Source organism: Canis aureus, chromosome 1 (genome assembly GCF_053574225.1).
Source record: "Canis aureus isolate CA01 chromosome 1, VMU_Caureus_v.1.0, whole genome shotgun sequence".
Lineage (NCBI taxonomy): Eukaryota > Metazoa > Chordata > Mammalia > Carnivora > Canidae > Canis > Canis aureus.
Window position 1 is genome coordinate 44,682,120 of NC_135611.1, and position 23,305 is coordinate 44,705,424.

Consider the following 23,305-nt stretch of genomic DNA (forward strand, 5'->3'; position numbering starts at 1 on the left):
ATAGGATGACTAGTGTGACATTACCAAGACGGTGACAGAAATTGTTTCTTATTTTGTTCCTCCTCACAAAAAGGACAAGTAGCATCTATTCAAGAACAGGATACCACTGAGAGAATCCTAGAGCACAAGGGTGAGGCCAAAGAAGCACTGTAAGCCTCCAAGATCAAAACAATGCCTTAGAAGGATAAGAGAAGTGGCTACATATTGACTGCATTGCCCTCCCCCAGAACGGGCAGCATTATGTGTAGAGGTCTCCTTTGAGCCTCCAGGTCTTCCAGTGGCAAAAAAGAACCACCAGGGGGACAACCAGTCTCCGCCGGCATTGTGAGTCACTTCATAGGGAGCCTCTACTCTAATATTGCACCACAAGGATTACAGAGAAATTTGTAAGGCCCAGCCACCAAAAACCTGTAATGGAGAAAAGGGGAGGGCCTTACAAGAACCAGCACAAAGATCTTGGCAGACCAAGTTCATGCCTGCAGTGCCCAAGCAGTAATCCCAACCAGCGGTTTTGTTCATCTATAGAACCAAGTTGGGGCTGCATTATGACAGGGAACTCATGGGGGGAGGTGCAGGTCTGTCTAATATCCTAAAACAAGTTTTGCCAGCCCCAGAGCTGTTTTGCCCATACCCGGGCAAGGTGCTGAATCAGAGCCCCACCTGCTGTGGAGAGTGCCTTCCAGCTCCACCTGAGGAAAAGGGCTGATGACAAGTCCTGGAAGCTGTGCCGCCCAGTGGCGCTGGAGCCAAGAGATAAGTGAACAGAACTGGTCTCCTCCAGAGCAAAGCCAGTACCAAGTGTAAAGGTTTTCTGTGCTATATACTTGGGCAGGGGGATTCATTCACAGCCAAGGCTGAGAGTAGCTCCTGGTCCCTCCCCACCAGACAGCCCATTTTGGAAGTTGAGGATAGCCTGGAATTGCTCCTCTCCTCCTACCCAGGCAAGGGGGCTGAAACATAGCCCTACCAGCTGTGGAGAGTGTCTCCTGGCCCCATCAAATCAGAACACTGGTGAAAACAACTGAGAGCTGTATAGCCCAGTGGTGCTTGAGTCAAGAGTAGGGCAGACAGAGCCAATGGTTTGCAGAGCAAAGCCAGTTGGCCCTGTTTGGCCAGGGAACTCAGGGTGCAGCTCGGCTTGAGTTAAGACAACAAAGAGCTTTACTGGCTATAGAGCTGCTTACACCACACTTGGACAGGGAATCTAATTCATAGCCCCACTCATCACTGAATATAGCCTTTAGCCTGTCTGACGAGAATTTAACCAGAGTGCACATGAAGCAGCAGGGCACATTCAACAGCCCTACATATAGTGGCACTTGAACAGCATAGCTGGTGGCTTCCCTCATCTGCAGAGAAAAACTGGTGGGTTCACCTGACCAGGGGATTCAGTGCACCCTCAGGCCTGACTCAGGTCCTCAAACAACAAGCTGCTTAGGCCTGGGCCCTGGCCTATTGTCCTCCCAGGGCTGGGATGCTAATTTATAGCCTCAACTGCTATGGAATATAGTACCCAGTCCCAACCATCTAGTAACCCCGACCAAAGAATTCAGGCAACTGTGGGACCTATCCTACAGCCTACTTGGGTAAGGAGCCAAGCCAGTACTCCTATACAACTGTGCTCAACCAGTGGCACACCCCCCTTTCTCCATCATTAGAGCTCAAACAGTTGCCTCACCCAAAAACAGACAATAGCAGGTCTCACCTGCCCAAAGATATTACCAGAAGACACACCTGGAAACCCAAACTGAGCTAATTGGTAAAAAAAAAAAAAAAAAAAAAACTAACTCTGTCTGGAAAAGGAGCCCCATTACCAACATGAAGAAATAAGGATTACATACACACACATACACACACACACACACACACATCAGGTAAATATGACACTGCCAAAGGAAACTGGTAAAGCTCTAATAACCAGCCCTAAAGAAATGGATATCAATAAATTCTATACTGTACCTAATATATTTTTTAAGATTTTATTTATTTATTCATGAGAGACACAGAGAGAGAGAGAGGCACAGACACAGGCAGAGGGATAAGCAGGCTCCATGAAGGAAGCCTGAGGGGGTTTCAATCCCAGGTCTCCAGCACCAACCCTGGGCTGAAGGTGGCTCTAAACCACTGAGCCACCTGGGCTGCCCTCTGGACCTAATATTACATTGTATGTTAACTAACTGGAATTTAAATAAAAACTTGAAGAAAAAAAAAAAGAAATGGATACCTGTGAACTGCAAGACAAAGAATTCAGAATAATCCGCTTTGGAAAGTTTAGTGAACTATAAGATAACACAGACAAGTAAACAAAATTAAGAAAACAATGCATGAACAAAATGAGAAGTTTGAAGGAAATAATAACCATAAAAAATAAATTCTCAAGTTAAAAAATATAAATTTGATAGAGTTTCAAAAGTAGATTTGACAATGCAGAAGAAAGAATCAGTGACCTGCATGACAGGACATGGGAAATTATCCAGTTAGAAGGGCAAAAATTAAAAAATGAAAAAGAATGAAGAAAGCCTATGAGAATTATAGGACACAATAAAAAATACCACAATATTTGCATTAAACCTGTTAGATCTATCAATGAATTTAGTAAATTTGCAGGATTCAAAATTGATACAAAACTGATACAAAAACATCAGTAGTGTTTCTATACACTACAACAAAATTTCTTTAAAAGAAGTAAAGAAATTAATTTCATTTACAATAAAATACTTAGGAATAAGTATTTATAAGGAGATGAAATAGCTCTAACCTGAAAACTACATGGCACTGAAAAAATAAAGAATATAGAAATAAATGGAAAGTTATTCTGTTTTCACAGACTGGAAGAATTAATATTGTTAAAATGTCAGTACTACCAAAGCCATCCTTTGATTTAATGCAATCTCTATCAAATTTCCCATGGCATTTTTTAAAATAGAAAAAAACCCTAAAATTTATGTGGAAACACATAAGACCCCCAAATAGTTGAAGAAATATTGAGAAGGACAAAGGAGGAGGTATCACACTGCCTAACTTCAAGCTGTACTATAAAGCTATACTCATAGAAACCAGATAGTAATGGCATAAAATAGACAAATAGACCACTAGAATAGAATTTGAAAGCCCAGAAATAAACCCAGGCTTATATGGTTGACTAATATTTGGCAAGAGAGCCAAGGGTACTCAGTGGAGAAAAGACAATCTCTTCAATAGATGTTGCTAGATAATTGGATATTCAAATATTTAAACAAATGAAATGGAACCCATACATTAGAAAGTGGAGGAGGGACAGTAATACATCTTCCAAATTGAGAAGGTCCTTTGAGACCAAAAAGCAAAGTAAGCCACTCCATACTGTTGACACAGTTTTATTCAGGGTAACTTACTGACAGTGGGATTGGACGGATAGATGACCCAGTCACTATGCAGCTATTCTCCACAAAGTGCAGACTTTAGTCCACAGCTTTTATAGAGTGAGGGGCATCATGGTGAGGTCAAAAGGTAGCTATCTAAAGTGGTGCCATCTGTGTGCCAGAGAGAAGTTCAAAACCAGCCTTCCTGCATTCCGGGGAGGGCATATATTAACCTCCATGTCATTGTGCCGACATGAACAAGGAGGGCCAAAGATGGAGTCGGTATTGTCAGCACTCCTACACTGTATCTTTCACCACCTAAACTTAACTTGAAATAGACAGAAGACCTAAATTCAATGCCTAAAACCATGAAACTCCTACAAGAAAGCACAAGGAACAAAGCTCCCTGGCATGGGTCTTAGTAATGATTTCTTGGATAGGACACCTAATGCACAAGCAACAAAATCAAAAATAAACAATGGGACCAAATCAAACTTAGAAGCTTTTGCTCAACAAAAGAATCCATCAACAGAGTAAAAAGAAAAACCTACAGAATGGAAAAAAAGTACTTCCAAGGCATGTATCTGATAAAGGGTTAATATCCAAAACATATAAAGAACCTCTACAACTCAAGAGCAAAAAACCAAATAACCCAATCAAAAAAAATGGGCAAAGGACCTGAACAGACATTTCTCCAAAGAAGATATATGAAAGGTCAATGGGTACATGAAAAGATGCTGAACATCACTAGTCACTAGGAAAATGTAAATTAAAACTACAACAAGCCCACCTCCATGCCTGTTAAAATAGCCATCCATCATCAAAAAGACAAGGGATGACAAATGTTGGCGAGCATGTGGAGAAAAGGGAACCCTCACACACTGTTGGTGGGTAAATTGGTGCAGCCACTATAGAAAACAGTATGGAGGATCCTCAAAAAATTAAAATTAGAATTACCATATGATCCAGCAATTCCACTTCTGAGTATTTATCTGAAGGAAATCAAAACACTAACTTGAAGAGATGCCTGAGCCCCCATGATCATAGCATTCTTCATAATAATCAAGACACACAAGCAACCCAAATGTCCATCAATAGATGAATGGATAAAGAAATTTTGCTATATATAGAAATATTGGTATACATATATATATAAAGAAATTTTGGTGCATATATATATATGCAATGAAATATTATTCAACCATTAAAAAAAGGAAATCTTGCTATTTGGTACAACATGGATGGACTTTAAAGGTATTACACTAAGTGAAATAAGTCAGAAAAAGACATACATGAATCTAAAAAAAACAAGCAAACTCATAGAAAAAGAGATCAGACTTGTGGTTACCAGAAGCAGGGATTGGGGGAGGAGGAACAGTAGGACAGTGGTCAAAAGGTACAAACTTCCTATTATAAGATAACTAAGCACTAGAGATATAATGTACACTGTGATGACTAGCTAGCACTGGTGTATGACATAGGAGGAAATGCTAAGAATTATTATCACAAGGAGAAATTTTTTTCCCTTTTTTTTGTTCTTTCTTCTTTTTTACCATATTTATGTCAGATGGATGTTTGCTGAAGCAATTTGAGTAGTCATTTCACAATATATGCAAACCAAACCATTATGCTGTCAGGGAATACAGTCAATAATAATGTGATAACTTTGTATGGTGACTGATGGTAACTAGACATCATGGTGATCATTTCATAATGGATATAAGTGTTGAATTACTATGTGGTACGCCTGAAATGAATATACTATACATCAACCATATTTCAAGAAAAAAAAGAAAAACCATCATGCTGCATACCTTGACCTTACATAGTGATATCATTTATTTCTCAAAAAAACTGAGAAAAAATTTTTTTGAAGAATAGAGTGACTTCTCTTAGAGGCTCTTACAATGATATTGGGCAGAATTACTACAAACTGTTTTTAGTCTGCATGCATGTCAACTCTATAAAGTAACATCACCTATACTTTCAAAAATAAACTACCATACAGAGCAAGTAGACCACCTGCATTACACAGCTAGGAAGTTATAAAGTCAAAATTTGAATTCAGGTCTTCAGACTCCAGGCTTTGGACATGAGCAGTATTGTCTCTTATAATAAACATTGCCTTTTTAACTTCTCCTTAGCAACATGCTTAATTTTCCTGCAAATAGTAAATCTCGTTACATTCTTGCAGGATGAAAGAGTAGCATAATTCTTGTAGCCACCGAAGTCCAGGCATACAGTGGGTGCCTAATAAATACCTACTGGCATATATTGACCCTATCTTTAGGATAAGTTAGAGTAGGTAAGTTATTTACCAAATTTGGACAATTCAGAAGGGGCTTATGTGACTCAAAGTAATTGACAGCTTGTACTCAAAGGGCCACATGTGTGTCCACAGATCAGCTGCCACTGGGTCATGCTGAAGGATCAGATCAGGAAGGAATAGAGCTCCTAGAAAGAGACACTGGAGAGCCAAACACAGCTTGTTTGGTAATTGAGTATCCTCTCCAAGCTTTCGTTCAGAAATAATGTGGGGCTGACCTCCCGGTCGTCATCCGAAATGGGCAGGCTATTCCCTCTTCTTAGCTTGCCAACAACCCTGATCCAAGTACCTGAGTTTTGCTTCTGTTGACAATGTTGGGTTAAGTTTTCCAAAACTTCTAAAGCAAGAGTGACAGATGTAGCCAAGACACACCTGTTTATCCTTTTGGAAGAATTGCTAAATTAAAGTTATTCTACATACCCTTCAATTGAGACATTTGTTGACACAATCCAAGCATACCATCTCCTTCAAGAATAGATGGCTTTCTCTGGCTGGAATCATAACACGAATGCAAAGAGACACCTAGTGGACCAACATGGTAAGTACACTAGTTAGCTGGAGACCAAAGACTGAAACACTGACTCCCTCATTTAACACTCTTTTGATTTCAATAGAGCTTTTTTTTTTTTTTAACTACCAGAGTTTTAAACTCAGAAATTTAGGTTTTATAAATGAATATTTTGTGTTTCTTTCTAAAGGAAATGTTTGCTCTTCTATTTGTTTTTTAATTAAGCTATCTTACTGCATGAGTCCTGAGAAGTAATACAAAAATTATAGGACAGATTGTAATAGGCCAGACACTTCAGTTCACCTTTCCCTGAACACAGGTATGATTATTCTTCTGTTTCCATCCATTTCTAGACTTTGTGTGTGAGATTTTTCCATTTGTCTTTAGGTTATTTTATTCTTGCTTTTAATTCAGTAAAGCCAAAGACTTTTTTTTTCCCAGCCCAGCTTCCTGTGGTCCGCCCAGCTTCCTGTGGCCCGCCCAGCCTTGTTACTTCACACTGCCTTTCTCACTCACACCTCACCTACACAGTTTTATATCCACATCTTCACAGTCAACTGGTGCACCTGCCACTCTTTCACCTCCCTAGATATAGATAACATCATCTAACCTCAAAAGTAAAAGTCTGTCATCACAAAAAACAAGGAATCAAAAAAAAAAAAAAAAAAAACAGGGAATCATCTCTTTTTTTCTTTACCCCATATTACTGAAATTTGGTTATGACCCAAGTTCAGATTAGAAATCGTTTTTAATTAAATAGGTATGCTTAACTGACATTAATATGACCTCAGGGACTCACGTTCATAGGATTCTAGATCTGAAAGAAGTAGGCTTATTCTGGGGGGAGGCAGATGACATTTACACAGTCTGATTACTCTCCGATAGCTGTGCTGTAAAAACCCATGTGGATAGTCCCAGGAGAATGAAGTGCCCAGTGCAGAACAAGAAGCCAAAGGATGCTGAGGCTCTAGATGTGGAAATGAAAAAGTGATTTTAGAAGTAGATTCTCCTCCCAACCACTCCAGCTAAAACCGAGTGGAACAGAGATGAGCTGCCAAGCCTCATCCTTCCCAAATCCTATCATGGACAAAACAAGAAGGTCCTTACTCCACCGTTTTCAATAAGTAAAGTGGTCTTTATTTTCTCCATCACATATTTGATGGTGAAATGTTGAAATTAGGAATAAACCAACCAAAAAAAAAAAAAAAAAAGGAATAAACCAACCATGTTCACCATCATTCAACCACATGGTATTATTTTTTTTTTTTTAAAGATTTTTTTTTTTAAATTTTTTATTTATTTATGATAGTCACGGAGAGAGAGAGAGAGAGAGAGGCAGAGACATAGGCAGAGGGAGAAGCAGGCTCCATGCACCAGGAGCCTGATGTGGGATTCGATCCCAGGTCTCCAGGATCGCGCCCTGGGCCAAAGGCAGGCGCCAAACCGCTGCGCCACCCAGGGATCCCAACCACATGGTATTAGAAGGGCTCATTTAAGAATCAATTTTAAATTGTTTTAATTTTTATTAAATTTTAAAATTAAATTTAAAATTAATTAAAAATAAAAACTATAATGATTAAAAATAAGAAATTAAGATTGTATTTTCAGATGGTATTACATGTGGAAAAGGTCCTACACATGAATTATTAAAACTAAAAGGTGGAAGAGAAGGGTTGCTAGATACAAGGCCAATATGTAAAAATCAATATCATTTTTATATACTACAAAAATAGCACTAAAATAAAATTTTTAAGAAAATACATATACAGCAACATCATCAAACTTTCACATAATTAGAATGAATCTAACAAGAGATGTGTAATACTTCTACAAAGAAATTTGTAAATCTATAAAACATTATTGAAAGAAATTAAAGAGCTAAATAAATGGAGAGGTATGTCATGTTCATTAATTAGTTGACAACATTCAGGGGAATATAAAGATGACTATGGTTAATGTTTTTAATTTGCTGCTAATTCTACTATCTTATAGTCTTAAGGATTATCCTACCTTTTCTTCTAGAACTTTTATTGTCTGCCTCTCATATTAGATTGGCACTTTACTTACAATTGATATTTTTTAAGATTTATTTATTTATTTTTAGAGAGCAGGGGACAAAGGGGGAGAGAGAATGTCAAGAAAACTCTGCACTGAGTACAGAGCCCCAAGTGGGGCCCAGTCTCATGGCTCTGAGATCATGACCTGAGTGGAAACCAAGAGTCAGATGCTTAACCTACTGAACTTCCTAGGTACCCTTCTACTTACAATTCATTTTTTTATCATAGCTTCAAATAAGAATAAAGTTTCATTTTTTAAATTAATTACCAACTGTTTGAGTATCATTTATGTAAAATACATCTACTTCCTCTTTGGCTCTAACCATAAAGGAAAATCTTCATAAGTTGGAACACTCTGAAATTAAGAATTTCCACTTACCCAAAGACAACATTAGGGATTGTAAAAGCGAGTAAGTGAATGAGGAAAGATATGTACAGTACATTTTATTTATATAATCCTATACCAGAATGTATGAAGGAGTTCTATAAATCATTAAGAAAGAAGCAAAAAAAAACCCAAGAGAAAAATGGGAAAGGACTCAATAGCCATTTCACAAAAGAGGATATCAATTAGCCAAATACATAAGAAAAGGTGCTTAACCTCAGTAACAATCAGGGAAATGCAAGGCAAAATTGCTAAAATCATGAAATTTTAAAAGACTGACAATACCATGTGTCAGCAACATTGTAAAACTAATTTAAAAAACTCTCAAACACTACTGTTGGGAGTGTACATTGGAGCAACCATTCTGGAAAACTGTTTAGCAATATCTGCTAAAGTTGATCACATGCATAGTCTATGATCCATAAATTTTACTGTTAGGTGCACATGCATCAGATATGCATGCAAAATGTACACTGAACACATGTATAACAATGTTTCTAGCAGCTTTATTAATAATAGCCAAAATGTTCATAAAAGCCCAAATGTCCATCAACAGGAAAGTGGATAGTCATACAATGGAACACTACTTAGCAATAAAAAGGAAAAAAATTACTTCTACTTAGAGTCACATAATGCTGAGAGAAAGAAGACAGACACAAAAGAATATAAATAGGCAAAACTAGACCATCATTTAGTAAGGTACACTTGGGTCATAACAGTATAAAAGAAATCAAGGAAGCAATGAACTACCACAAATGGCACTACTAAAAGAAAATTTAAATCAAGAAGGAAGTCAAATGAGAAATATTTAGAATTTATCACCATTGAAAACACTACGCATTAAAATCCTTAAGGGATATAACAAAAGTATGTTTTAGAGGAAGATGTATATCTTAAATACATTCAACAAAATGCAAGGAGGAATGAAAAACAAATAAGATAAGGGCTTACCACATGAAAATGGAAAAACAGCAAACTAGCAAACCAAGAAAGAAATAGGAAAAATAAAGGCAGAAATCAATGAAATAGAAAAATATAGAGAAGATTAATAAAACACAAAGCCAAAAAAAAAAAAAACACAAAGCCAGTTCTTTGGACAAAAATTAATAAAATAGAACTCCAGCAAAACTGGTTATGAGAGGAGGAGACATTAAGTACAAATAAAAACTTCTGAGTGACAGCTCTTAGCCTGCCAATTATTCAGCCTGAAATTAACTTCAAAAATTCTATTCGGATGCAGGCAAACGATTAAGAAGAAATCTAATGTAGAGAGATTGCCTAATAACCCATGTTGCAACCTGCTCTCCTGAAAGAAGCAAAATATTCTTTGCCCAAATCTAGCTTATTCTTCCATACATTGGTCAGAGGGTGTAAAAATCTAATGGAAATTGGAAACAAAGTACGGAGAAAAGCAGAAAAAAAAATATTGCTTGTAAGTTTTTTCCAGGCAAAATCACTTAATATTTAAAGATTATTGTAACATATAAGGACAATTATATACACTCAAAATTCAAAATCAGGCAAGTTGAAAATTACTATCCTGTTTCTGAGTCTGCTTCTTTCTTCCACCTACTCATTTTGTCCCCTTTTAACAGAGATCCCACTTCTCAATGCTCACCAGAAGGATCTTCTCTTGGACATTTATTAATCTTTGTCTCACCAGCTCCTTTTACTTCCTCTCCTTGTGGCACTGTCAATCATATGGTCCCACATCCACAGTATATGGCTTAGGTTTGCCAATCATTCACTCATTTATTGAATATTTATTGGCTAACTACGAAGCAGGCATAGTTTTAGTCTGAAGATAGAACACTGAAGAGATAAAACCTCCTTGCCCTCCTGAGATTTACCTTTCATGGGGGTAAACAATTAACAAGATAAATTAATAAAATAAACGACATATGATATGGAAATAAATGAAGAAAAATATAATAGAGACAAGTAATTTAGAGGGTTGTCATTTTAAATACATGAAGGAGAACATTCTCGCTAAATCCATGACATTTGTGTGAAGACCAGAAAGAGGTAAGGAAGCAGTCAGTGGAAATCTAAGGGTGGAGCAGCCAGGTTTAGAGAACAGCCAAGGCAGAGGCCTGAACTGGGAATTGAAAATGTGTCTGGCATGTGTAAGGCACAGCAGGGAGGCCAGCATGGCAGAGGATGAGTGTGCAATGGGAGGAGAGAGGTAGGAGATGAGGCCAGAGGAAATATGGGAGGCCAGCTCATGAGGATCGTGGGTGGTCTTGTCTTTTGAGTTACTGTTCAAGACTTTGGCTTTTCATGAAGTGAAACAGGCCAGCTTTATAGAGTTTGATCTGACACACATGTTAACAGCTCTGGCTTCAGCATTAACAAGAGAATGAAGGAAGCAAAAACATAAACCCGGAGGCCAGTTACAAGGCTACCGCAGTAATCCACAGAAGATATGAGAATGCCTGGACCACAATGAAGGGAGAGGTATAAGAAGTAAATGAACCAAAGTATTTAACATCTTTGTCACAATGGCCAATTCAGAAAAGAGGTTAAGGTTAGCCAGGAAATTCTGCCTACAGCATTGAGGAAAGAGACGTCATTTTTTTTCTGAGATTTGAGCCATGAGCACAGGGCAAACCTGGAGTTAGCAGTGACCGCCTTGGTGACCTTGGTGACTCGGTGGGGAGGATAGAGAACAAAACCAAAACAGTGACAAGAGAGCCCAGGGAGACAGGAGGAAAAAGAAATCTTCCTGTGCCACAAAATGCTGAACTAGACATATTTAAGAAGATGAAGAGCTGAGTATGACTTATGGAATTGCAGAATTTCAAAGGCATACAAAGAATTCTCAAAGTTTACCAATGGGATAAAATGGTATCTACAAAGAAGCAAGAATAACATCAGATCTCTTACAGGCAACATGGAATGTTAGGGGTTATCCGAGGAATGCCTTCAAAGTTATGAATCCAAATAAAGGTATACATAAAATTCTATATCTAAACGCACAATTAATCATGAGGGCAAAATAAAGACATTTGCAGACATGCTTATTCTCCATGTGTCTGATATGAAAGTATTGCTTGATAAAATATTTCGATAAAAAGAAAAATTTAAGGAAGAAAAAATGAGATATAAGAAAGGCAAGAAAACAAACAAATAAATAAAACCATGAAGTTAAGACTCAGAAAAAGATGACCATACAATAGAAAAAAAGTCCCGAAGTATAAAATAAATTCAGAATAATCTATTAAAGTTGATCTAAAGTATGGTTTCTTATTTCCAGTTCCATATTCCTGGCACTGATTTTGCAATCAATTCTTACTGCACTTGGAGTTCCATTTAATTTCAAGTTATGGTTTTATAGAAAAGAAAAAGAAATAATGAAATATGATTAATAACACAAATGAAGCCTAGAGATGCATTGACATATGAGGGCCATTTTTTTCTTTAGACATTTTTTCCATAATTCACTATTTCTATACCTTCACTGCTTCCTTTTCAATAATCCTTGTTTTATTTATTCCTACCTAAAATTAGCACATGAAATACGTGCAATTAATACAAAGACATGAAAATTACTTACCTACATGGTAAAACATAAGGAATTACAAATGTGACTGATTCAGGAAGGAAAATTGTTTTATAGAAATGCCCAATTCAAGACTTTCCAGCAAAATTCATCAAAGAGGAAATTATTGACACTCATTAAATCTAGTTTTTCTTTCCTCCCTCGTGCCCCCCAGAAGACCACTGGCCCCAGGTTGTTGGGAGAGGTCACGTGACTAGTTCTGACCCATCAGCTCTGGGTGGAGGTGATGTGCATCACTTCCAGTCTAGAGAAGAGTATGAGTGCTCCACTTTCTCTCTTCACCCATCATGGCAAACCCTGAAGCCACCTGCTACCACGGTGGTGCCACGAAGAGGTGGAGCTTCCATCAGCCTGAGAGATCATGTGGAGAAGAGGGGACTTCTCCTCTCGTGTGACCAGAACATACAGTGTGAATAAGAAATAAAAACTCCTTGTATTAAGGCAGTGAGGTTTCAAGGTTCATTTGCTACCACAGCATAGCCTTTCCACGCCCTGATGAGAGCTCCCTGTGCCTCACTATTCATTTACGAAAGTCTTTGCTAAATTTCTTTCTTTCTTTCTTTCTTTCTTTCTTTCTTTCTTTCTTTCTTTCTTTTTTTTTTTTTTTTTTTTTTGCTAAATTTCTTTATGTTTAGATTTTTCCTGTGTAAAGTAAACTGACATATACCCAAGGTCATTAAACGCTTTTCTGGACACTTTAGCTGGAAAGTAGTTTTATTAGGAAAGACATCGGTATTTCTATGGAGTATAATAAACAAAGGAAAAATGAAATATCTGGCAATCAGAATATTTTCCTCCCTGAATAAGCTTATTCCTCCTCCTCTCCTCCTCCCTATGCTCATTGTACATAAATAATAAATGCAGAAGATTTTCTGAGAAAGTGCCCAACTGATTTGTGAAAATAACCTCAAAAGACTGAGACTTTCCACTAATAATCTCTCAGTTTTGGGTTCTGAATTCTCATAATTGGGTTCTGTCCCTTAGAAAGCTATATCTGTATTTTTGAACCAGAATTTAAGAGTACACAAATATTATTTAGCCAGAAAAAAAAATACCACAAATGATAACCTGTTCTCTTGATAATTTGAAAAGCTTACAGATTCTCTTTCAAACCTTAATATAAGTTTGTTTTTGTTTTTGTTTTTGTTTTTGTTTTCAGCTTGCCAAGTCTCTCCTGGTAATCCAGTTGTCCCCATTCCTGTTCACATTGGCATATTTTGTGCAAAAAGAAAAAAAAAATCATGAGCCTTCAGAAGAAAACATATGTGGTCATCTATTCCTTAACTGCCAGCTCACAAGATTTTAACATAGTTTATTTTAAACTAAGCCAGAAATCCTTGGAGTCCCAGTTGTTTTTCCATTAGAGGTATGAAATTCGGCCCCACGTGTTTCTGTTCTGGAAAAAGTCCATTGACGCTCTAAATCACCTGGTAACATAAATTAAGTAGGTCTTAGAACATAACCCTCATAGGCGCAGCAGGAAAAAATGAATTGGAAAAATACAACCTTGTGTTCAAAATGTATCACTTAAAACTTCACAATATTCACTGCCCAGTAGGAATATGTCAAAATAATTAGACAAGCATTCTGTACTTAAGAATGCTCTGAAATGTTGGTGGGAATGTAAAATGGTACAGCTGCTGTGGAAAACAACTTAAAATTTAAAATAGAATTAACATATGCCCCAACACTTCCACTTCTGGGTATTTACCCACAAGCATTGAAGGCAGGGTTTCAATGAGATACTTGTACATCTATGTTCACAGGAACATTATTCACAATAGCTAAAATGTGGAAGTAATCCAAGTGTCTATCAACAGAGAAGTAGTTAAGCATACTGTGGTACATACACACAATGGAATATTATTCGACCTTTTAAAGGAAGGAATTCTGACCTGTGCTATATAACGTGAATGAGCCTTGAAGGCATTTCACTAAGTGGAATAAGCCAGTCACAGAAAGAAAAATACTGTACAGTACCACTTACATGAAGTACTTACTAGCACTTCAAAATCATAAAGACAAAAAGTATAATGGTGGTTGCCAGGGGCTGAGGGGAGGGGAGATAGAGAGTTATTGTTTAATGTGTATAAAGTTTTAGTTCTACAAGATGAAAAGAATTATGAGGATGGATGGTGGTGGTAGTTGCACAGTAACATGAATGTATTTAATACCACCAAACATGGATATATTTAATATTTAAAAATGGCTCACATGGTAAATTTTACAGTATGGGTATTTTACCACAATTTTAGAAAGTGAAGAAACATTCTGTGAGGAACTCAAAATAATCAGGGGACCAGAGATGTAAGGACCTGTAAGTAAGAACTAAATATGAACTCTCTGGTTTCATCATACATACTTGGACTAAGAATCATGCCTTTAACATACCAGAGTTACTATAAAAACAAAGATCCTTTACTATTGCTTAATGACAATGGTAAAAATGAAAATTATTAATATGCTTTTGCATCAAGTTGGAGGGCGTTTTATTATCCTAGTAGCTGGCTCAATACTTTCTTTTAGGTAAACATCTAACTTTGCTAAAAAAAAAATACTATAATAAGTCTCTTTGTTGTAAAATCTGAGATCCAGAAGTGTTTCAATGCATGCAGAAAAGCCTACATGAGGCAATGAGGGGGAAGATGGGAAATTGAGCTCAGAAAACGATATGATAGAAGTAACATCCACAAGGTTGGGGTAAGGAGAAAGCAATGATTAGTCTGAGCTTTTTCTTCATGTTAGGTAGAACCAAGACAGCAGCAAAATACTTGAAGAGATCAGTTGCTGGAAACTCAAAGAAATCATTACCAGATGCACTCTACTCTTAAAGGTCATAAATTTGGGGGTTTAGTGAGAACTGTATAAGAATCTCCAAGAGAAACAGATGACATCAACTGATGACAATATCATCCATTCATCTCTCATAACTAACACTGATTGAGTGCCTAACTGTATACTAAGTTTTGTTCTAAGAGCTATGGTCAAATTAACTCATTAAATCCTTGCATCAGCTTTAGGAGGTACTAGTACTATCTCCCTTCACCAGGTGAGGAAAGTGAGGCACATACATGTTAAGTGACATAACCAAGGTCACATAGCTAGTAGTGCCAGAGACGAGATCAAACCCAGGCCATCTGAATTCAGAGACTGTCATTTTCACCACTATACTGTCTGTGATTTTGTTCAGCACAAGATTTTCTATAATGCTTAGCAAAACTCAGATTATCTAATTTGGTCATTGGCTGACTATCATCTTCCATAGGAATTGTCAAGTTTTATGTTATAAGAGTCCATAGAGTTCATCTAACCTAGTGTTTCCGTCAATGCAAGGTTCCCTCATTACATATCTTTTTCTGACAACAAGCCAGGTTCTTTCCACATACCTTTCATAACAGGAAGGCCCCTAATCTGAGTGTCAGAGGTGTTTTGCTAGAAAAAGTACTTGACACTTTTAAAGGTAGTAAAATCCACCAATTTTTGTCAATGCCTTTGAGTAACTAGTTTGCAAACCACCAATGAAAAGCATAAGTAGGAAAACTATCTCTTAAAATTCCTCAACGGGAAAAATAAAAAAATAAATAAATAAATAAATATAAAAAAAATTCCTCAACGGGGGCTCCTGAGTGGTTCAGCAGTTGAGCATCTGCCTTCAGCTGAGGATGCGATCCCAGAGTCTGGGATTGAGTCCCCCATCAGGCTCCCTGAGGGGAGCCTACTTCTCCCTCTGCCTGTATCTCTCTATGCGTCTCTCTCTGCATCTCTCATGAATATATAAGTAAAATCTTTAAAATAAATAAAATAAAATATAAAATAAAATAAAATAAATAAAATAAAATAAAATAAAATAAAATAAAATAAAATAAAATAAAATAAAATAATTCCTCGACGAAACATCAAATATTTTGGGGTATAAAGGGTTCTTTACCATAGAAGGCAATGTAAGAGTATTATTGACCAAGTCACACAATCTGTCTCATGAATAACATATCTTAAATACCCCTATGTTGAAACAATAGGACTTTATGTGTTTAAAGACACATAAACAGCAAACCTATGCACTAAAACTAATTTTTTTTGTCAGTGAGTTGGACAACCACAACAATGGGTTTTAACAACTACAGAAGGAAAAGAGAGGGCAATGCTCACCAAAAAGCATGATGGAGACTAATGGGTCAGGGGTAGCAATGTTTCAAAAATAGTTGTAATATAATTGGGAGTGGTAGAAAGTGCATGCCAGGGGCAGTAGTGATTATTATTATTATCGTTTGGCTCATAGAAAAATAATGGCACTTAAATTAATATACTAATACTTTCTGAAAAGTTACCAGATTTTCAGTAGTATCCTAAGAGTCACAAACCCAAAAAATGTGTCCTTGATAGATAGTTGTGAAAAGAATGCTTCCCTTGTTGGGGCATCTGGGTGGCTCAGTCAGTTAAGTGCTCAACTCTTGATTTCAGATCAGGTCATAATCTTAGAGTCTTTTTTTTTTTTTTTTAAGATTTTATTCATTTATTCATGAGAGACACAGGCAGAGGGAGAAGCAGGCTCCATGCAGGGAGCCTGACGTGGGACTCCATCCCAGGTCTCCAGGATCACGCCCTGGGCTGAAGGTGGCGCCAAACCGTCAAGCCGCCCGGGCTGCCCTAATCTTAGAGTCTTAAAATCAAGCCCTGTATCGGGCTCTGCACTGGGTGTTGAGCCTGCTTAGGATATTCTCTCTCCCTTTCCCTCTTTCTTTCTTAAAAAATAAATAAATAAAGCTTCCCTTGCATTTCCCAGCAAGGGGGCTCCTTCTCCCACTCCCTATATCTCTGTCTCTCTCTGTGTGCTTCTCATGAATAAATAAATAAAATCTTTTTTTAAAAAGGGAACTAAGACATATAATAATTCTTTTTAAATTACTTTATAAATATAAAATCAGAAGAATGATGAGAAGAATTACACACATATTCAAAGAACTCCAGTGTTGCTTAGATCATTAGTGATGAACTTTAAAGGCAAGAACATCTTAGGATTGTTTTACTTTTATATTATAATTATTAAATGTAAATATTTTATTTGAATTAGTAGTAAATTTCTATCAGTAAATGCCTCATTTCTAGAGCATTCAATTTGCATTTGGGCATCTAAACACACTTGCTTATAAAATAAATAAATCCTTCACATAATTATACTTCTATGGTACTTTGATAGTTACAGTATGTTCCTGACCACTGAGAGGGGCAAAAAAGATCAGTCTGTATATAAATTGCTTTTCTAAACAACCCTCCCATTGGAAATCAATTACCACCAAGAATCCATTTTCAAGGGAAATCCAGAGGACCAAAGAGAGTTTGTTGTTTATTAGTACTATTAGCTTCCCTCTGCATTAATCCTATTATAGTATGGTTCACAAATTAGAATAACAAAATGGAGTACAGGCCCTTCAGGTCATAAATATCACTAAAAAAAAAAAATAATAACTCGTTTTGAACAATTTTCAATTACATACCAAAAGGCTATGAGTACCCTCGTTCCAGTTCTGTTGCCTCTGATCTGTACAAAAAAAAAAAAAAGACAAGAAAGGGGTCATAAATTTTCTGCCTGGATCCAGTCAAAATCCTACCACATCAACTCCAAGAAGAGGCAACAAAATAGTAAGTTGCTCATCATAATAACAACCCCATGTCTCTCTTGAAAAATGACACAGGAAGTTCTAACTCAAAAGGAAAGAAGACCTAGGTAGTCAACTAGCAGGAAATCGTTAAAGCTGAGATCCCCTGAAATTTATTGTTTTTTAAAAGATAAAGTGAAAATAATGTTCAAATCCCTTTGAACACTACTCAAGATATATTATTATTTTACTTTTAAATATCATAAAGTGTACATAAAGATGTACACATGGATTTAGAACTTCCATCTGTTTTCCTGGAATCTTGTCAGTGGAAAAGTGTTCCATATTAGTAATAATCATCCCATTCATTGCCTAAACCATAAGTTTAAAAAATGTATATTTTCTAAGACTTCATTTTTTAGGGCAGTTTTACGCTTATAGTAAAACTGAGAGGAAGTTACAGAGATGTCCCATATACCCCCTGCCGCCACATGCATATAGCCTCCCCCATTATCAACATCACTCACCAGAATGGTATTTTTTTTTACCAACAATAAACCTACACTGACACACTGTGATTAGCTAGGGTCCATAACATACCTTACAGTTCACTGTCAGTGTTGTACGTTCCATGTTTATAGAAAAATATACAATGACATATATCTATCATTATAATATCATGTGATATAATATCATAGCATTTTCATTTCCCTAAAAATCTTCAGTGCTCTGTATATTCATTTTTCCTGCCACTAGCAAACACTGAACTCTTTATTGTCTCCATAGTTTTGCCTTTTCCAGAATGTCATATAGCTGCAATCTTACAGTATGTAGCCTTCTCAGATCGGCTTCTCTCAGTAATATGCATTCAAGTTTCCTCCATGTCTTGTCATGGCTCAATAACATATTTATTTTTAGCACTAAATAATATTCCGTTGTCTGAATGTATCAATTTCTTTATCCATTCACCTACTGAAGGACACCTTGGTTGCTTCCAAGTTTTAGCAATTTGTGAGTAAGCTGCTATAAACATCCACGTGCAAGTTTTGTGTAGACATAATTTTTCAACTCCTTTGTGTAAGTACAAAGAAGCATGATTGCTGAGCTATATGGTAAAATTATACCAACTTTTTAAGAATCCACTGTGTTCCAAAGAAACTGTCTTCCAAAGTGGCTCTACTTTTTTTGCATTCGCATCAGCAATGTATGAAAGCTCCTGTTGCTCCACATCCTTACCAGCATTTACTATTGTCTGTCATCTGGATTTTGGCCATTCTAATAGGTGTTTAAGTGGTTGTCACAGTTCTGTTTTAATTTCTTTGATGACATATGGAACATCTTTCTACATGCTTAATTAATATGCTTATCTGCCATCTGTATATCTTCTTTGATGAAGTGTCTGTTAAGATATTTGGTCCATTTTTTAAGAAGGTTATTCTCTTATTGTTGAATTTTAGGAGTTCATTGTATATTTTGGATAACAGTCCTTTATCAGATATATCTTTCGCAAATACTTTCTCCCAGTATGTAATTTGTCTTCTAATTGTCTTTATATTGCCTTTTCTCATTTTTAGAGAAGTTTCTCATTTTAATGAAATCAACATATTCTTTTCTCTCATGGATCACATCTTTGATGTTATATCTAAAACAGTATCACCATATTCAAGTTTACTAGTCTTATCCTACGCTATCTTTTAGGAGTTTGATAGTATTTTTTTAATTTTTATTTATTTATGATAGTCACACAGAGAGAGAGAGAGGCAGAGACACAGGCAGAGGGAGAAGCAGGCTCCATGCACCGGGAGCCCGACGTGGGATTCGATCCCGGCTCTCCAGGATCGCGCCTTGGGCCAAAGGCAGGCGCCCAAACCGCTGCGCCACCCAGGGATCGCAGTTTTGTATTTTATACATAGGTCTGTGATACATTTTTAAACATAATTTTCTCTACCACTTCCATAAGTAGAAATAATCATGTTTGTGAAGGGTGTATGGTCTGTGTCTAGATTCATATCTTTGCATGTGGATGTCCAGTTATTCCAGGACCATTTGTTGAAGAGACTATCTTTGCCCCATTGTATTGTCTTTGTTCCTTTGTCAAAGATCAATTGATCACATTTATGAGGATCTATTTCTGGGCTGTCTATTCTGATCCATTGATTTGTTTATCTTTTTACCAGTACCACACTGTCTTGATTACTGAAACTTTATAGTAAAAAGTTGAAATTGGGTAGTGTCAGTCCTCCAACTTTGTTTTTCTCCTTCAATACCATGTTGGCTATTCTGGGTCTTTTCTCTCTTCATATAAACTTTAAAATCTATTTATCAATATACAAAAAGTAAATTGCTAATATTTTGATTGGGATTGAATTGAATCTATGGGTCAGTTTTGGAAGAATTGACATCTTGACAATATTTAGTCTTTGTATCCATAATAAACATGCAACATCTCTAATCATTTAGTTCTTCTTTGATTTTATCCATCAGAATATTGTAGTTTTCCTCATATAGATCTTGTATATATTTTGTTAGATCTATACCTAAGTATTTCATTTCTTGGGGACTAAGGTAAATGATATTTGCATTTTTATTTCAAATTTCCCTTGTTAATTGTTGGATATAGGAAAACAATGGACGTTTGTATATTAACCTTGTGTCCTGCAACCTTGCTATGATCAGTTATTATAGTTCAAGGAGGGTTTTTTTTTTTTTTTTTGTCAGTACATGTCACCTGAGAACAAAGAGAGGTTTATATCTTTTTTCTACTCTATAGATATTTTATTTTATTTTCTTGCTTTACTGTATTAACTAGAACTTTTAATATGATGTAAGAAAGGAGTAGGGAGAGGAAACATCCTTGCCTTGTACCTGATATTAGTGGGAAAGCTTTCTCACCATTAAGTATGGAGTCAGCTGTAGGCTTTTCTGTAGGTAGTCTTTATCAATAGACTATCAACTATCAATAGATAGTTCCCTTCTCTTCCTAGTTTACTGAGAGTTCTTAACATGAATTGATGTTAAATTCTGTCAAATGTTTTTCTGTATCTATTGATATGATCATGTGATTATTCTTTTTAAATCTATTGATGTGATAGGTTGCATTGATTTTTTAAATATTGAACTAGCCTTACATAACTAAGATAAATCTCACTTGGTTATGGTATATAATTCTCTATATACTTTTTTTGGATTAGATTTCATAATATTTTATAGGGTATTTTACACCTATGTTCATGAGAGTTATCAGTCTGTAGTTTTCTTGTAATGTCTTTGTCTGGTATTGATGTCAGGAAAATGCTGGCCTCATAGAATAAGTTAAGACATATTCTTTCTGTTTCTGTCTTCTGAAAAGATTGTAGAGAATTAGTATAATTTCTTCCTTAAATGATAGAATTCGCCAGTGAACCCATCTGAGACTGGCGCTCTCTGCTTTGGAAGTCTATTTATTATTGATTCAATTTCTTTAATAGATGTAGACCTGTTCAGATCATCTGTGTCTTCTTATGTGAGTTTTGGTAGAGTGTGTCCTTCAAGGAATTGGTCCATTTTACCTAGATTGTCAAATTTGTGGGCACAGAGCTATTCATAGTATTCTTTTATTATTCTTTTAATTTCCATGGAAGCTGTAATGATGTCACCTCTTTCATTTCTGATATTAGTAACTTGTGTCTTCTCTCCTTTTTTTCTCAGTTAGCCTAGCTAGAAGTTTTTGATGTTATTGGTCTTTTTAAAGAACCAGCTTTTGGTTTCATTGATTTTCTCTATTGAATGCCTGTTTTCCAGTTCATTGATTTTTGCTCTAATTCATATTATTTCTTTTCTTCTTCTTACTTTGGATTTGATTTGCTCCTCTTTTTCTAAGTTCCTAAGATGGAAACTTAGATTATTGATTTTATATTTTTCTTATTTTCTAATATATGCATTCAATTCTATAAATTCCCTTCAAGCACTGATTTTACTGCAAGATTCTTCTTTTTTAAGCCTATTTATTTATATCTCACAGTAAAATGAGATGGCAGAAAAACATGCTCTGTAAAGGACAGATACATTTTAAGAAGATCTGTTTTTTAATGACTCATTTGTTTTGAATATTTGGGCTTTTTTAACATTTTAAATTTTCCTCCAACTTTTCATTTTTTAAATTCTAAAACTATAAGAAAACTGTGGGAATATTTAACAATGAACACCTGGATAGCCTTCACTAGATTCCTAAATTATTACCATTTTGCCATATTTGCTTTATCTCTGTCTATATGTGTAAATATTTTGCCAAACCATTTGAAAATTACTTATAAAGACATTTCACCCGTACAACTTTATCATGGACATCACCTCACACCAATCAGAATGTCTAAGATCAACAACCCAAGGAACAACAGGTGTCAGAAAGGATATGGAGAAGGGGAACCCTCTTGCAATATTAGTAGGAATGGAAACTGGTGCAATCACTCTGGAAAATAGTAAGAAGTTTCCTCAAAACGTTAAAATAGAATTTCTCAAGATCCAGAAATCACACCACTGGATATTTATCCAAAGAATAGAAAAATACTAATTCAAAGGGATACATATACTCCAGTGTTTAAAGCACCATTGTCTACCATAGCCAAATCACGGAAACAGCCCAAGTGCCCATTGACTGATGAATGGATAAGGAAGTGATGGGATATAGATATTGATATAGATATATAGGTATAGATAGATAAAGATATATATATACATAAAAATATCTGTGTATATATACATATATATGTATGTGTATATATATATTTATAATGGAATATTACTTAGCCATAAAAAATAATGAAATCTTGACATTTGTGATGACATGGATGGAGCTACAGAGTATTGTGCCAAGCAAAATATGTCAGTCAGAGAAAAACAAAAACCATATGACTTCACTCATATGTGGAGTTTGATAAACAAACCAAATGAATAATGAGGGGGGTCAAAAATAAAAAGAGAGGTAAACCAAAAAACAGACTTTTAATTATAAAGAACAATCTGATGGCTAGCAGAGGGGATGCAGGTGAAGGAATGGGGTAAATAGGTCATGGGAATTAAGGAGGACACCTGTAATGAGCACTGGTTGACGTATGAAGTGCTGAATCACTACATTTTACACTTGAAACTAACATTTCTCTGTGTGGTAATTAACTGGAATTTAAATAAAAACTTTAAAACAAACTTTAGCATGTACTTCCTAAGAACACATATCCTACCATAATAATCCTAATAAACGTAATAATAAACATACTTGGAGGCACCTAGGTGGCTCAGTGGTTGACTGTCTGCCTTTGGCTCAGGGCGTGATCCCGGGGGAGCCATAGGGAGCCTGCTTCTCCCTCTGCCTATGTCTCTGCCTCTCTCTGTGTCTCTCATGAATAAATTTTTAAAAAATAAACATACTTGGGAAATTTGAAGTGATATAATTATCTAAAATGCAGTTCAAATTTTCCCAATTGTCTCAGTGATGTCCTTTTTAATCTGGGTATTTATATTATATTTTATTTTAAATCCAGGGCTCACTCAAGG

At 36.0% G+C, this 23,305-nt stretch overlaps 1 protein-coding gene across 12 annotated transcripts in view; it reads right to left on the bottom strand.

Moving 5' to 3' along the window:
- The window catches only part of IPCEF1 (interaction protein for cytohesin exchange factors 1), a 174,832-nt gene that overhangs the window by 100,793 nt on the left and 50,734 nt on the right, over positions 1-23,305 (bottom strand). For 7 of the 12 annotated variants that reach the window (XM_077897708.1, XM_077897668.1, XM_077897722.1 and 4 more), the window contains exon 2: positions 17,675-17,718. The exons of the other annotated variants lie outside the window; for them this stretch is intronic. The gene's annotated coding sequence lies outside the window, so the exon portion shown is untranslated. The remainder of the gene's footprint in view (positions 1-17,674; positions 17,719-23,305) is intronic. 12 annotated transcript variants of the gene reach the window in all.